Consider the following 17530-nt stretch of genomic DNA (forward strand, 5'->3'; position numbering starts at 1 on the left):
TTTTTCCTCTCCATCCCACATCTTTTCAGCTGGTACACCCTGAGTGATGCTGACACATTCCTCTCCCCCCAGGATGGCAAGTGAGCCACCTTCACTCTTCAGCTTCAAGCTGTCCTTGGGACAAGCTCTTTCACCCTGGGTTGGCATGAACAAGGAATGACAACTGGCACACATGATTGCAAGCAAAATACTGTTTTGTCCAGGCCAGACCCTCACACTAAGCCTTCCAGATGAGAAGACTCCTATTCCTCTCCTTCCACTGTTACACCATTACTCTCTGCACCCTGAGTGCACCCCAAGGTCTGGAGCCAGTCACTGATGATGTAGGAGGGCTATACAGTAGTTGCTGATAAACCTGCGCCCTTCATCATGGCTCAATCACAACTTCAAGCTGATGTCAGGTTGCTCAACCCTGCCTTCATTCCTGATGGAAAGGCTACAGAAGGTCCTGTCAGATAAGCACTCCCCAGGACAGTGCTCCTTGCCCCCAACCTTCAGGAAATCCCTGCTCTGGAGGCACCGACTGCTTTTCCCAGAAGTGCGAGCAGCTGAGGAGAACAGAAACACTCCACTTTGGATGAGATGTCTGGGAAAATGTTTCTCCTCCAACTTTCATGACAGGTTTGAATTCTTTCGGAGGGAGGACTAATGTGGGTTGTTTTGAAACAGGCGCTGTGTTATTGTAACCAATAACAGGAAATTAATGGCTCGCTCTGTGGTGGGACACAAGGCAGTCCCCCTGGGGCAGGCTGCTGGTTGTCCCCACCATGGCCATGTCCTGCGTGCCGGCTGTCACTGCTGGATGTGTAGCAGAGTCTGCAGAAAGCACTGGACACCCCTCAAAGGACCAGCAGCAGATAAAAAGGAAGAGGGAAGGCAGAGCCAAAGCCTTTCCAGGTGCCCCATCCAGTGCACTCTGTTCCCCACAGCTGGGGGGCTAGTGAAGACTAAAGCCTTTGTCTGGTGCACCTACCCTGAACATCAAATACACTTCCAAAAATGAACTGTGCCACCTCTCCTACCTTGGGGACAGGCAAAGAGACTCCCCTCCCTCCCTGAATCCTTGGCTGCCACGTACCAGCCACTGGAAGAAAAAGATGCTTCTGGCAAACGCAAGATGTTTCTTTTTGAGAAGCAGAGTTAGCTCACGCTGTTCTCCAGCGTTATCTATCTCAGCATGAGACCGAGCCGTGCCAGAACAAACAGCACATCAAATAAACAACACACTAAGACAGAGCACGCTGTGGACACGTGCAGTCACTCTGCTCTCGAGCCCCGGTGGCTCCCGTGTCTCAGACATCTGCAGTGGCTTTACTTCACTCGCCGTAGAGCCACACTTTTCTCTGACCTGCCCCAGGGCTGCCTTGGAGGTTCTGTGCTGCCCAAAGTGGGTCTTGCTGCTGACAGAGTAGCCCAGCCCAACTGCAACAGCTTCACTTCGCCGAGGACTGATGCTTTCAACACAACTCCAGCTATCCTGGTTAGAAAGGTTCCGGCACACCCAACTGCAAACATCACTGCGAGCGCTCCTGCTCAGTCAGCATCAAGCCAGCAGCAGCACTAATCCACCTGCTCACATTTCCAACACCAAATCTCTGGCTGATGCAGCAGCCAGGGATGGGAGGAAGTGGTGCAGCCCAGAACTTCTCCAGCCCATCAGTGCGTTTCGGGTCACGTCTCTGACCCAGTTTCAAATCCGGGCGGTTTCTATTCGCAGAGCTCGGGGAGCTGTGCCACAGCCCCGGCCATGCACCTGTCAGCCCCTCTCCCTTTCAGCAACCTGACCCTGGGCAGCCACGCCACGGACATGCTCACATCCTGTCCTGGCCCTGGGGACACTGGACTGCACCAGTACTCACTGCTGACGTGAGATGTGGGGAAAATAAACCCCAAAGCCTTTCCAACACCGGCACCAAAGATGACTTCCCAGCCTGCATAGCAGCCATCTCATGTTTCCCTCTTCCTGGTGGCGTACACACAGGATAACTGATCAGTCTCACCACTGCAGAAATCCAAGCCCTTAACCCCACTCCCTGCCCAAAAAATAGCATCACTAGGAGGATTTACTACCCCTCAAGACAGGTAAAAAGGACCGGAACTCACATACTAGTTATGGATACAGCGTAAGCACAGGATTACAAACTCAGCATGCCCAGAACACCCAGCACATGTCCTCACTGGAGAGGTGTGGAACCACCAGCACTGCAGGCATGGGGAGCTCATCTCCATCAGGCTCTGGGATTTGCTCTGCCATTTGCTCAGGCAGGGACAGTGAAAGGGACATAACCACAAGGTAGAGAGGTGCACATCACCCTGCACCACTGCTGATCATCACCAGAACCTGTGCTGCTCCTTGGAGGAAGAACCAAGGACACGGGGCTGGTACCTGGGAGGTGGCAGTAGCACATCCTGAGATCAGCAAGAAGCTTTTAATGATCTAAATATCCCAAAACACCTTTAGAGCAGCTGCAGAGAGCAGCCATATAACTTCTACCCACCCTTTACTAAACACGCACAGTTATTCTACAGGCAGGGTCCTTGCAAGTGCAATTTAGCATCGAGTACAGCACCGTGTGTAATAGCAACATAAACACCATGGGGTCTGCAATAAGTGGCTATTGGGAAGAAGCAGGATCTCAGCAGGATTCACACTAACCTGAGCAGGTTTGGCTCAGGAGCTGTTAGACAGCTGTACTTCAGTCCAAGGGAGGCCACTGTACTGTACAGCCCTGCTCCCAAGGGAAGCTTTATAAATATTTTCCATGATAAACATTTGTAAATAGTGTCTTTCAACATGTCTGATACCAGATTCTTGATCTCCTATTTTCAAAAGGAGAGTCATCATCTTCAAAGGAGGGGAGGCAAAGCCATTCATGCAAACAGGATAGCTACAAGCACTCCAGCTTGGCACTCGCCTCCAAAGCTGTTGACGTGGGTGTTTGTACTAGATGGTTTGTCTACCAGGCACAGCCAAAACCTCCCCTGTGATGCTTCCCAGCACCGTTCCCAGGCACAGGGTACGGCGCCCTGACAGCCTCCAGAAATCGGATCTGCCTGGGGAAACGTGATCACCTCCATTCCTTTGCTGCTGAGGGACAGGGGTCACATTCTGCCAAGATCACAGCAAAGCAGACTGGCATCTGACTCGGAGCCTCACGGTTCATGAAATCAATATACAGGCCACAGTAGTAATTTCGTCTCCTCTGCTCTTTGAAGAGTTCCCTCCCTTCCTTCTCCCCTGGCCACAAAGCCAGGCTCTGGGTGGTCCCTGCCAAGACTGTAAATTGACTTGTTGAAAGCCTTAGCAAAAGAAAGGTCAGATGCCTTATAAACTGAGCAGGACCCACAGTGCTGTACAGCTATTTTCACATTATGCGAAGGATATGCACATCCGCACAGCTGATCACACCACAGCAGGCATCATATCTCATCCAGGTGCTCCCATGTTGCACAGGTTTTCCCCAAAATAGCACATGAAAATGTGATTCTTGATACCATGCCTCACATACACCTTCAGCTCAGCCCCTCCTGCTTCCCTGCTCCCACTGCCCAGCTCTGGGAAGGAAGAGAGATAAGGGGAGTGCTACAGAAAACATAAGTGCTTAAGAAATCTCTGATTTAGTGGAGATAAGAGGTCTGGGTAAGTACACACCACTGAAATAAAGACCACTGCTGAAAGAAGGGCGGGCACATGGGATGGCATGTGTCCAGGGTGGGGGCACAGCACAGGTATGTCATCTACTTCAGAGGTTAAAACCCAAGCATTTAAGCAATAATCAGCACTGGCATTCTCATGGTGCCACAGTCTGATGAAATGTCCAACTGGCCTTCATGGAAGCGTCTCCCTGAAGATGGTTCACAGGTGTCAGAGCAGCCCAGGGTGTGCAGAGTGGGATCCCCAAGGCCTGAGATAACACTCATGCATTTCAGACAAAAAGCAGCACTGGTGTAAAACAGAGGGGGTAGAGCAGCATCCTCCCTGACCTGAACTGATGGCATATGATCCCAGCCTCTCCAGAAGCTCCCCAACACACTGTTTTAAGAGGTGCACAGACCTGCTATGAAAATCGTTTGATAATGTGTCTCCTGGGTTGAAGAAGGCTGACAACAAAGTCGTGGGGGAAGAAAATAAGGAATTAACTGCATAGGAAAAAAAAAAAAAGTCATCTCCAAACACCGTGAGACTTGCTGTATGAAGCAGTTATTCCATCTCTACAGCAAGCTCAGACCCAGAGGGAGACTGCTAGAAGTGAAACTGCAACAACTGAGGCTCTGCAGGGTCCAAATCAGCTCCACTCTCCTACCCAGTAACTCCAAACCAAGCGTTTCAGCTGCCAGCCCCAGGGATAACACAAGCCAGGAGTAATATCTCAGTGCAGCCCTTACTGTGAGCACACAATTCCCCAGGCTCCTTAATAAGACATATTAATTTTTCACACTGTTAAGGGGAAAGCAAACAGCTTAGGCATTTCTGTTCCTACATTAGGCTCTCAAGCACTTTTGCTGCATATCTTATCAGCACAGCTTCAGCAGCCTTTCCAAGCCGTTTCAAGACTTTGGCCTTCAGAAACCTGGAGAGGGGGGTGGAAAAACCCTCTATTCATACTTACCAAAGCATAGCACATTTTCAAGAGGACATTCCTACCATCCAGAGCAAACAAATGTTCCCAACTGTACATTCTATGGGTTGTTTGAGTTGTAGCAAGTAGTATCAATACAGGTTCACTGCACAAGGTATTCAAATATTCTTAGGAGTTCCTGGGCCAGTTTAAAATTGAAAGGGAGAGGTCAGACAAAAGAATACTTGTCTGTGCTTTAGACAGCTTGCAGGCTGGTTTTTACACCCAGAGTTTTACAAGCACAGCTCCATCAGCTTGGACCACAAGCTTGTTGGGACGGGCTCTCCAGAGCGTGCTAGGAGCTGTACAAATCTGGGACCTGCTCCATGGCCAGGCATCCTAGGCCCTGCAGTACTAAAAATTAAAAAAAAACCACAAAAGAGCTATAGTAAGACCCTTTTCAGTACTGCCAAAGCCTTGCTGATTTGCTAAGTTTGTTCAGGAAGTCCTTGGCTAAATCATGGGCTGAAAAACGAAACCCTTGAGTCCCCTTCCACAGGATACAAATAGGATTTTGTGCTTTAGATACTGGATGAGACTTGAAACAGCATCTGCTCTTTCTATGGCCAACAGTGAATCAGACATTCCCAGAGCTTTCTGAGGGTCTTGGGCAGTGATGTAATGATCCCACCACAATCCAGCAGGCATGCAGACAAATGCCACCTGATCTCCTATGACAAGCAGGAGCCAAATCTTCTGTCTTACAGGGCACAGTGGGCAGAGCAAGGTGTCAGAGTACCAGCCCAGGTGTCAGCCCATCACACTGAGGAAGAGTTGTCTCTATACTCCCCAGCACCCAGAGCCCTGGACATCACTGCTTGGACCACACCAAGGAGTTAAGCCTCAGGCACTGCAATTCACTACTTTGCTTGCCATTATCATCACAGCTCTGAATTTGTGACAGAAAGGCCTTTTGCAATCATGGCAGCGCTTGGGTGTCACCAAGCAGAGCCTCCAGCTACACACTGAATGGGGCAGGGGTAACCATAATCTTTACCACACAACTGAATTCTACTGAAAAAAAAAAAAAAATCAGGCCTGTTGCAAGCTCAGCCATTTAATTCAACTAAAAAACCCAAGACTGATATTAACCTTGACAAGGCACAACTTGTACGGGTGTGACACAGCAATTTCCCATCAAAGAGAGGATTTCAGACCCAACCTGTCTAACCCACCCAGCTCCTCTTTTTCCTTGCATTTATGGGATTTAAAAAGAAAAGGAAAAGAAAAAAAATCCCCATGTCATACATTTCACTTCCAGAGCTGCAGGAAATCCACTCCAAGTCACATGCCAGCTTCAGCTCCGAGGGTTTCCTTGGGCCGTTCCTTTCAGCGACAAGGAGAACAAAGCAACCCTGGCAAATGGCCATGCTACAAGCAAATATTTCCCCCATTCCCCTGAATGGAGTGGATATCCTGTCACAAACCTGCGCTCATGGGAAGGGTGAGGAGGGGAAGGAAACGGAAGAGGACGAATTAGCTGAAAATTGGCACAACGTGAGAAGTCTCAGCTTGCCACCAAAGCCCCTGAAAGGCTTCTCATTTCAAATGGCCAAATGCCAAAGATGAATGACTCACACAAACCTCAGAGGAACCCCAAGCCCTCTGGCACTCAAGAGCAGTATACCTAAATGCCACTTCCTTTCCACTCTCCATTCCCTGTCTTTCTTAATTCTCCATTCCCTGAGTCAAGTGGTTTTAGAAGGTCCCTTTCTGGAGCACTGACTGAGAAGACCCAGCTCCAAGCAGAAGAGAGTGCCCCTTGCACCACATATTAGGTCCCTGCACCAAACCCAACTGCACCCACCTTCCAGGCATTTCAGCAGCATCGCCCTTCTGTAATTCCTCTGCATGGTCCCTGCAAGCTTTGACTGCACTGGGTTTAAAGCTCTGGTCGTTAGCAGATTTCAACAAAGCCAATCCCAACATGTGCAAGCAGGTTTATTCATCTAAAAATCTGCATTACAGCCATGCACACTATGTTAGCATTTGTCAGCAAGTTTCCCCACCATGACACTGCCATTCATAGCTGGGTTAGCTGACCCAACAGCAGCACATACCAGGGTCACAGCGGGATTAACATTCCCAAAGCACTGCTAACACCAGCAGAGATCTGCAGCTACTGTGTTTGTGTGGACTTCTTACTGCTGTTTGGACCCATGAGGGTCACAAGAACACAGGGTTTGTCCTCATGATCCCCCAAGACCCCGTTGCATTTACAGCTCCATTTACAGATACTTGAAGCAAGACCACTCTGAGGCAGAAAGCAATGACTGGTAAAGAAATGAAAAAACAAACCCCAGCCTGGAGTCCAGCCAAAATCTTTGTGCCCACTGAGTTTGGGTGGATGCAGACTTTGCAAAAGCCTGGAAAAGGATTAAGGAACAGCTTTAGCAAACAGCCAGGACAACAACAGTGAAGTCATGACGAAGCCAGCGATACAGCTTTCTGTTTGCAGTCATGAGTCTGTGATTACAGTTTGTAACTATGTGCAAATACCAGAAAGCCATTCTTTTCCTCTTCCCATCAAGGCTTGGCATCCTGCACATTTAACTAGATCCAAGAGATGCCTACAGCAGCATGCCAGCTGGATTTTGGTCACAGGGCATGCTCCGACCCACAGTGACAGGAACTTGGAGGAACCCATAAACAGAGCTCAGCTGAGAGTGTGAGGGAGAGCTCTGTATCAAAGCAGGCAGAGAAAGAAACAGGAAAGAGCAACTAAAAAAAAAAAAAAAGAATTGTGGCAACTCTCAGTTTGGCTGTTTGCTTGTCCCTGCATGGGTTATGCAAACAACCACTGGTAGGACTCAGGATGCCAAGCAGAAGATGCAAAACGATTCTCAGGCAGAGCACACAAACTAGAGCGAGTTACACGCACAGGCTTGGACAGGAAATCTGCTCCATCAAAGATGCAGTTTTTAGCATACAGGTACATGGAAAAAAGACATCATTGATATGCTAATATTCTAGGATAAAGGCAACTTACTCTAAGGGAAGCTGTTTTAAGTTCCAGATAACCATGAACACCATGCAACACAGACACTTATCCCTGCAACAGGAGCTCAGCCAGTTTAACCCTGCTGGCAGAGCCCAAACTTCTCAAGGTAGATGCAGCTGGGAACAACGGGCATGATGCTTCCTGCCACATCATCCCCCCTGAACATTTTGTTGTTTGACAGAAGGAAGGGGAAGACAGTTAACTACCATACTAACACTGTCCTCCAGGAGCTCTGACTGACAAGCCCAGTCAAGTCTTATTGCAGCAGCAATTGCTGGCCCTGTTACCTGCTCATCCTCTCTGCCAGAGCTGTTAGCCCTGAGCAGACCTGTCAGGAAGCAGCATGTCAGGAAGCTGCTCCAGAGCCACCTGGCAATCCAGCAGTGGCAGCACATCCAGTTTGCAACACATCCTTGCTGCCATCAAGTAGGTGATACCCAGTGCACCTGGAGAACATAAACCATCTTGGAAGGGGACTGAGAAGGGAAGTGGGTGCTGAGTTCCTAAACCATACCAGCAGCTCCATCTCTGCTCTCCCTGTCTCTGGCTGGTTGCCCTGCCAAATCAGGGTGTGTGGGGCCAGGCTGGGGTTCCTGGAGGAAACAGGAACCGTGGCTTCCTATACTGCACAGACAGGAGCTGGCACCATCCAGATGCACCTTCCATTAGCAGTGACCTCATGTTAACAAAGGCTTTTTATAGTCATGCCTGGCAAGTCCTTCTATGGAGAACACTTGGCAAGTCCTCTTATAGAGAACAAAGTAACACCATTCTCCTCATTCTTGTCAGGATCTGGTGACCAAAGTAGCCCCAAACCACTGTCCCATCCTTGTCTTGTCAAGGCCTTCTCCTCCTCCTCCCCAGATCTCCCAGTACATCCAATCTCTCCTCTCCAACCACCCCCTCAGCACACCTCCAGAAGCAAAATCTCAACTACCAGGTCTGTGTGAATAGGCCACATTTTCCTCATCTGCTGCCACTGATCCCAAGTCCCCTCATAAGCCATTTCTAAAGACTCTTCCAACCCATCACACCAGGTATGTGCCTTTCACCTTGTGTCTTCCTACTGGTTTCCCTTTTAATTTCTGTCACATAGAAAGCAATGTACTATTTACTGCACTGCTTGGCATTACACATGGGAGGGGAGGTCTGGAATTTGAAGAGCACTGAATCCAGAAAACAGGAAACGGCTGAGGATCAAGGCTGGGCACAGCCCAGAGGCCCACATTTATGACTATAATAAAAGGATAAGGCAGAGATGAAAGCAAAGCTGCACCAAGCTTGGTAAAGCATCAAAAGAAAGGTGCAGGGGGCTAGAACAGGCTTGAAAGAGCAGAGAAGCTGACTAGGCAGATGATCAGAAGTGTATTTAGCATCCTCCATGCCAGCCCGGTGGATCTAAGCCAGTACACTGCTGTGCTGGAGCTGTGGACTGCAAGGACAGCTCCTGGAAACATGCCCCAGGAAGCAGGAAAAGCTCACTTGAGGGGCTTCTCATCTTGATTGGGACAAGCATCAAGAACTGAACTGACTGTGCAATGCCACAGGATGAGCCTGTCTCCCAGACCCTCAAGAAGAACAGGACTGGCAGCATCTCCAGGCTCACAGCCCTTGGCACTCGGGTGTGTTTGGAGGACACGAGTCCATGGACAGTCAAGCACCCCACAGGGGTAAGGGATGCTGTCACTTGCTGGAAGAAGATGACAGACAGAAAAGAAGGGCTGTGTGGGGCCAAGCCAAGAGCTTGACTCCAGAAATTCTCTTCTGCAAACAATTTTGTACTCACTTGTCTGGCGCTGCACAGGCTTCTGCACACAGGCTGTGCACAGAAAATGATGGAGATGGTTGCAGTATTCCCCCTCTGGAGATGGGATAAGCCAAATCACAGAAAATTCTAACTCACTTATTCGGATGCCAGCATGCTCTGTGCCAGAGCTGGGAACCTCTCTGGTTCCGCTGGGCACACTGACCTTCCCAAAACGCTCCCTGTAACATCTCTCTGAAGGAGGAAAACAACTCTCCAGTAAACAGGGGCCTGACCCAGACGGTTCTGCTCTGTTTTAACTTGCCTGGTACAACCACAAACAGAGCAGACAAAGCTGACCCCCAGAGCACGTGTATCCACTCACATTCACACCCGATTCAAGGCACGCTCTTGTTTTCCAGCTCAGCCAAGCAGACACTTTCCAGGAGAACAGCAAGAAATTACAAGGCTTGCCTTCCAGCTATTCATTACAAACTAAAGCCTCCCATACACCAGCTTGCAGCTCCCCTGACCTCTCCCCATCTCGTGCTCGCCCCGAGGCTTTTTTCTGATCTTTGAAGAATCCCAGGGAGCTGAGAAGGAAGGGACAGCCTGGAGGGAATGGTAGGAGACCTCTCCATTAGCCTCTTTGTTTCTCATCACACCAAGATTTAAAATAGGCAACAATATCTAGGGAAAAACTACAGTGGCAATCTTCCACGCACTTCTTAGAAACAGTAATTATCCTTTCATCAGTCATTACCTGGAGCTGTTCTGAGCAGGGAGGCTGAGGCTTATTTTAACACCTGGTTCAGGTCTAGGCAGAGCAAGCACAGCCTCTGGGAAGATTAAGTCGTTTAAGCACAAGGGTCATTTGTACAAGATGCAAAGGATGGGCAGAAACACCCTCCTTGGAGGTCACAAAAGGTGCTGCAATGCTGAGTGACCTGCCCAGAGCCTCCTGCTCCCATGCTCTTCTCCCTGCTCACAGCCTGGCAGACGTGAGGCAGGGCAGGTCCTTTGGGAATCAAGTGTTACAAGTGAAATACCATCTACTCATTGCAGCCCTGGAATACTGATTTTAAGCAGTACTGGTTCATGACTTGAGTAAACATAACATACAATTAAAATTCACATGTCATCCCTGATTTACCTATGCTGCTATTCTGCACATCTTTTCCCTGACAGCAACCCACAGCAGCAGTAACAAAAAGGAAAGAAGTTTCAGCCTTGGCTGCTCTGGATCCTGGAGTTTGGCAAGGCTGTTTGAAAAGGAGAGGATGGCTCTGCTCTTGCTGCCAGAGGAGAGATGCCCGTTTGATTAACAACCAGACGCTCCCTTCCCGCTCACCTGAACGGCTCCCGCGCAGCCCTTGGAGCCAGGAATCTGGTGGGAGCTGGCAAATAGCACAGAAAGGTCGAGAAGGCCCAAGTAAAGGAAAAAAAAAATAAAAATCTCCCTTTATCGGCACAAAAAAATTCCCAAAAGACAGCTGCTGGTCTGGGTCAGGGGAACTGCAACTTTGAAGAAAACAGAACAGCCTTCACAGCTAAGTTAATTTAAACAATAAAGGGGAAAATGAATTGGGAGGGAAGAGAAGATCCACTTGGGCTTGGTGCCAGCTCCCAGCGCTGTATGCTCCCACAGTCACACCTTTTCTGCTTTTCCCAGAGAAGCATTACAAATATGCACCCCACTTGCACTCCACAGCCATGGCAAAGGACAGCAGCACTGAACAGGCTCTGTATTTAAATGGGAGCCCCAGACCATCTCAGATTAGGGAACTACAGTTCTGAAGTCTCTAAACAGAAGAAGATCTTGATCTACTTTTGAAGGATTCAATGGCAGTTGCAGAGAACTCTACACAGGAGAAGAGACCATAGGCTGAGCTGTTCAAAGTAAAAAGGATTTCTGCTCAGCCTACTTAACATGCTTTATTTTTAATACTGCTTTTGCTCCAAGAGCTGGAGAACAATTTGGAGAAAGAAGGTCTTTGTTAGAGATTTTACGCCCCAGCCCTTTATTTAAGGTGCAAAAGCTCACAATAAATGTCACTAAGCCCTCCTACCCCTTTCCCACAGTGGTGCCCCAGCACAGTGAAGACCAAGTAGTCTTTAACAGTAAGAGATGTTAAGAAAAGTAAAAACCATGTAGAAAAAAAGAAAATATCTTAAATCTTCACCCGTTCTTGCAATGCTCCATGACAAACCCACCAGGCAGATTAGGCAGCCTGTGGCCCTGAGAGAAATGGACACTGTGCATTTCCCAGCAATATGAGCTGGGGAAAATGTTGCAGAAGACATTCCCCATCAAGGGGAAGAAAAGGAAGAGACTGATTTCAATTTTCCCCCTGTGTACAGCAAGAATGAACAAGGATGTCTCACAGGGAAATGCAGGCAGCAGTTACATCACCCAGAGGCACTAAGAGCTCTCACAGCAATGGAAATGAAGTTGCCAAAGGAACAAGGTGAAAGAAGGCAAAAATTTACCTAGTTTTCAGCTGAAAATGCTTCTTGGTTGATCTTCCCTATACCACACCAAGCCCAGGGAAAGCAGCCACTAAGCAACAGCTCCCTTCAGGAACAACCACAAGCATTCTGTTGCTGTTTCATGAGTTCACTCATCAAGAAGGATTTTTCAATTAATTAGCCAGGGAATAAACATCAGATTCATCTGCATGCTGAAGGCTTTTGGGAGGGAGGTAAGCCTTGGCCCATCTCTTTGCAAGGCTTTCCTTCCAGCTGCCTTTCAAAGAGGGCTCCTGAAGATCTCCACCATCAGCTTCCAATATTATTTCAATTAAATGAAAATAAGTGGAAGGTTAGAAACTGAGGTGAAAGATTTCAGAGCATTGTGACACACAAGGTACTGCTTCAGTGATGTTCCTTTAGCATTAGGCCAGGTCTAATCCAGTCCAGATCTGCCAAAGATGAGCAGGAATTTAATACTCATTAACAAGAAATCACACAAAGAGGATTGAGCTGTTCATGCAAGTCAGGCATTTGACTACATTTGCACATTTGTAGGTATCCTGCAAAGCCAGTCCTGATGGGCCACATCTGCAGTGCAAGAGGGGACAGAAGTAGGTTTATGCCCTGAAAATCCACCTGGGGAAAAACACCCATCTCCTTTTGAGCAAAGTTTTGCACTGAAAGACCAGCAGCCTGTTGGCCAAGGGCTGAAGTGCCCTGTGTGCACTGTGTATCAACACCTTCACTTCAGAGCTAAAAGAGTTAATCAGTCCAGAGGCCAGAAAAAGTGGCAGCTTTGGCATTGTAATTACTAGAAACCTCATGAAATGCTTCCCAAAGCACCCAGTAAGTTATCAAACTACTCCCTTGCAGAGAGACATCCTACAGTGACTACAAAACACACCTTCAGACTGGCCCAGGGTCTTTTCTCACAATCCCTTTAATTCCCTTTCCATCTTCATGAGTTACCAATGAATGAAACTTTATTTTTCTCTTTTTAACCCGAAAGGGAGCTGCATTTTAAGCAGTAACACTCTCTACCTCTCCAAAGGAGGAGGCTTCTCTTCTCTCCTCAGCAGCAGAGGTGAATGGTGTTTCTTGCCAGTCACGGGTGTGTAGGGGAGGCTGTGTGCCCTCCATGAGGCACTGCTGGATTAAATACCTTTGGGGTGTAAATCAAAACTCCCTGCAAAGCTTCAGTCTGAAATTCTGTTCTCCAGTGTCACCAGGGCCAGCAGACAACGCGGGGGGAGATGGGGGATGAATCCAGCCACCTTCTCACTGCAGTAATTAACCTCAAGCAAGCACTGGCACGAAGCTCCTGCTCTTGCATGACTGCGAGCATTCCTCCCCACAGAGTTTATCATAAAGCACCAACTGTCCATAAACATCTCTGGGAAGGGCTGGCCTGGGTTCACCTTCATGCAAGGAAGATGTCGGGGCCTGGCAAAAAGCCAGCCATTCATGTTTCTTTAAACCTCCTGATTTTTGTCAGCTCTGACTCAAATGACCTTCTTGTAAAAAAAAAAAAAAAAAAAAAAACAAAAAAAAAACAAAAAAAAAACCAACAAAAAGAATCTTCCATCACACCCTTTCCTCCCCTCCACCCACTGTGGCACTTAATCACTGCAGGATCACAGGGGACAATTCCCAGGGTGGCAGTGAGTCATGGTCTCCTGTCCCTCTGCCCTCTGCACAGCCCCTCTGCAGCAGAGGCACTTCCCCATTTCCAGCTGGTCTGGAGCCTCCAGGCAGGAGAGGAAATAGCTTGGAGCTGAGCAGAAGTGGGGCAAGCTGAAGAGCCTCCATCACACCATGGACCTATTCCCTCCAAGCCAGGTAGGACAGCCAGGTTTGGGACTCTGACAAGTCCACATTGTCCAGCAACAGCAGTGTCCTCCCAACACAGCAAAGTCAATTCTTCCACCCTGCAAGACTGAGCTGTGCTTCATCCTTGGTGCCATGATGTATTTTACAACAAATCCAAGCAGCAGCCCAGCCATTCATCCTAAATATACTAAATCTTTAAGCACAAGATCATGATTAAAAGCAATATAAAAAAAAAACCACCCTCTTCATACTCCTCTCTTCAGCAAGAAGAAAAATCACTCATCCTCATGGAGGGAGGAACAGACACAGCACCAGCAGGAGCAGTTCGGATCCAACCTCCCCAGCAGATAATCGGACACAGCCTCTTCCCAAACCGTTGTGGGAGCCCTGATCCGCCTTGCTGATGAAGTCATTAAGATTAGGCCACTGCTGGCACTAAGATGACATGAGGCGAGTGTTTAATATCCTCACACCAGCTGGGTGGCCAGCCCAAGCCATTCTTTAACTTATTTGCTGGCTGTGAATATTCCTCCTTCTCTCCTTCCCATAGGATTTTAACATCCCTGTGAGGAGAGCAAGCTCCCAGCTAGGAAAAGCAAAGACCAACAGGCTGCTTAATTAACTGCCCCTCTCTCAGTTGCCACAACCTCGCCAAATGCTGGAGAAACCTGATTCCAACGGGTAATTAAGCACTTCTGGCTCGAGAGGGTCAAAGCCAGCAGGGGAGCACAGCAGCAAAGGAAGGGGCTGACACCATAAACCCTGTGCCAGCCCTTGCTGTGCCCCCATGCCATCAGCTCCAGCACTCCAGGCACTCATGACTCCCCAGAGGGATAAAGGCTTTTAGTGGCCATCAGTCCCTTAAATTAAATCTTAATTGGTCCAAGAGCTCCCTAGAGGGATACACGAAGCAAGGAGAGGCCTTGTTTGCCAGCCAAAATAAAGCCCTGCTCTCAGATGTGCCTTTGAGGGTGTTGTTACCTGTGCTGTTTCACAGGTATCCAAGGAATTTCTAAAGCCTGGCTGCCAGGTACGCTGGCCTGATCCTGTGCTCACCCTGCTGGGTCCCAAGAATTCCTCTTTCTCTCTTCCATCCTTTCAACCAGACTCAACTTCAAAAGGAGGAAATCAGAGATTCCGTAACATTTCATCTTGTTTCTATTGCCCGACCTACCAAAACAAAGGAGGGAAAAGCAAAGACCTGACTCTCACCAGGAGCATAAACAGGTTATTACAGCAATTACATGCAATAAGGGTACATATAAAGGGGAATCCACTAAAAATGGGCTGGAGCCTTTGGTTTGCCCAGCTGTTGAGACCAGCTGGGTACGATGTATTGCACTGGTGGCAGAGGGTCTGTGAGCCCAGAGAAAATCCACACCAGGTAAAGCATCTGTCTGCAGCACCATATACAAATTCTGGTACCAATCCTGCAGAAAGGATCATGCAATCCCACCTCCCTGGGTACCAAGGGCAAATAGACTCAGGAGAGGAGGGAGGTGTTCAGCTCCATTTTAACAGTACTGCAGCCCCTCCAGATTATTCCAGGCTCTGGCTCCCAGCACAGCAGCTCTTAAAGCCACAAACCCCCAGGTGAGCCAAATGCAGCAGCTTGCAGGAAACACAGCACAGCTGGCCTAAAGCCAGAAAGTTGCCACAGAGAACGACAAAGAGGAGGAGAAGCTCCCAGGGAAAGCTGGTCCTTGAAAATCCCTCTCCAGAAGACGTGAATGATCAGAAAGGCACATGGCAGGCTGGCCCTTGGACAGAGGGGGAGAGCAAAGCAATCCACTCAGCAGCACATCCCTGCCAGCTGGGATGTTTCTAAGAGACACAGCAGATGCCACCCACGCTGGTGAGGGCTCAGCACAGCGTGTGCAGCCCCGGGAGGCTTTGCCCACACAGCTATTGTGTGATGCCTGGTGTGCCCCAGGCATTAGCAGATATTTCACTGGTGCTGTGCACAGCACAGCTTTGGACAGCTGGCACTTGTGGGAGAGAACAAATTTGTGGAGGGTCTTTGAGAGACTCCAAATGAGTGCTATAGGGCAGAGACAATCCTGGGGACTACAGTCTGTGTTGGAGGCATCTAACAGAAGGGTGTCCTCATCAATACAGCCCAGGTATCCATGGCTGTAAATCTGGAGTCAGACACCTGACAAACCACAGTGACAAATGAGCCTTTACTCCACTAGAGGATGAAAAAGCCACCTGCAAGGCCAGTGCAAAGCTTCAGTGTCCAACAAGGCTCAAAATCCCTGCAAACAGTGCAACCTCCCACAGGGGCAGTGACTCAGCCCCTGAAAGGCTGCTGAGCAATCACAGCAGCCAGGTTTCCTATGCAAGAGGTGAGCTGCCCACAGTTCCACAACTGCCCCATCCCATGGACCTTCCAGTCAAGGAGAACTCAAATGTGGCTTGTAGCAGAGCTTGGGGAAGCACAGCAGAGGAGGTGAGAGCCCATCCCTACCTTTTCGTGGGGGCCCTTCAGTATGTGTCTGCTAAAGTCTTACAAACTATGGAGCAAATGCCACAAATGCTGAATCACAAGGGCTAAGGCTGCCAGGGAGCAGCTGGGACTGTTCAGCATTGCAGAAGGGGTGTCTCACACAACCCTGTCCTGGCCAAGGACTGAGGAGTTCCCCCATCCAACAGCCAGAGTAGTGGCTCCATACCAGAAAGCAGACCCACATCCCTCAGCTCTTCAGATCTCTGGCTTACAGTGCCTTCCTGCCTTTGCACTCCAGCCAGGGCATCTTTTCTGCTGCTTCCCTCTAAGCTGAGGAAAAACTGAGAGAACACTCCACTTCCAGAGGGACAGCTCTGTGGATGTATAGGAGCAGCCAAGGAGGCAGTGGGGGCTGGCAGCCCTGCTATTACAATGGTAATTCCCTTTGACTTGCCAGCATTAGAGACCAAACATCCATTGTCATCCTTTGTCTTTTATAGGAAGATCTTCAGCACGGACTCGCTGTTTTTAAAGTTTTAAATGCACCAGCTAAAAGTTTTAGAGAGCAACCTTGAATTTCTCAGGGCTATATTTTCCAGTTTTGGGGTGAAGCCTTGCTAACTGTCCCCCTTCAAGAGGCAGGTACCCTCTAAGGGGAAATGGCACCTACAAAATGTGGTGGGTTTCACAAGTGACTCAACTTTTAGGGAGAATCTAAATAGTAACAATAAATAACACACAATTTGTTATAACTGTATTAATATAGTTAATATTACAAACGGGCAAAAGGTTTTCCCTTCCATATTTTAACCAGAACCTCATGCCACGTTACTAAATGAGTGGGTTTTGTCCCACACTTCCACAGAGGTCTACTAAAGGATTTTAGAAGCACAGCAGCAGGTCCTCACCAGCACCACCTACAACATAACGAAGAAGGGAATTGGGTTACCTGTCCAAGGTCCAAAGTGACGTTGACCTGGTTGAACTCCAGCCCCCGGGAAAGAGGGGGGCTCTGCCACCAGCGCTCGGTCCCATCAATGGCATTTGTGATGGGGTGGGCCTTGTTGCTGTTTGCAGAGGAGCAGATGTCGCAGTACTGGCCCTGTTGGAAAGTACAAAACCAACACTTAAATCCCAGCCAGAAAAACGTGGTACAAAGCAAGACAGGTATGACAGCAATTCAGAAAATACAGGGTGTAAGCCTACTGATGCAAATCTATATATAAACTTTTTGTTTGCGCTGATTTGAAGCATGAATGGAAAAAGGAACACGAAAAGGCTCAAAAACCCCCTCAACCACCCAGTGTAGAATTTTGGCTGCTCTAAGCAGCATCCCTTCTATATTGCAGATATGCATGGAGTGCTGGCAAAGGAACCTGGACACAAAGAACTCGTTACCAGATGCAGAGGGAGAA

At 48.7% G+C, this 17530-nt stretch overlaps 1 protein-coding gene across 1 annotated transcript in view; it reads right to left on the bottom strand.

Moving 5' to 3' along the window:
* LAMA5 (laminin subunit alpha 5) overlaps positions 1–17203 on the bottom strand; it is an 81081-nt gene extending 63878 nt beyond the window's left edge. Inside the window, 1 exon segment of the mRNA XM_018073843.3 lies at positions 17065–17203. The gene's annotated coding sequence lies outside the window, so the exon portion shown is untranslated.
* Positions 17204–17530: the final 327 nt, after the last annotated feature.

The sequence above is a fragment of the Manacus vitellinus genome, unplaced genomic scaffold (genome assembly GCF_001715985.3).
Source record: "Manacus vitellinus isolate BGI_N305 unplaced genomic scaffold, ASM171598v3 scaffold_26_pilon, whole genome shotgun sequence".
Taxonomy (NCBI): Eukaryota; Metazoa; Chordata; class Aves; order Passeriformes; family Pipridae; genus Manacus; species Manacus vitellinus.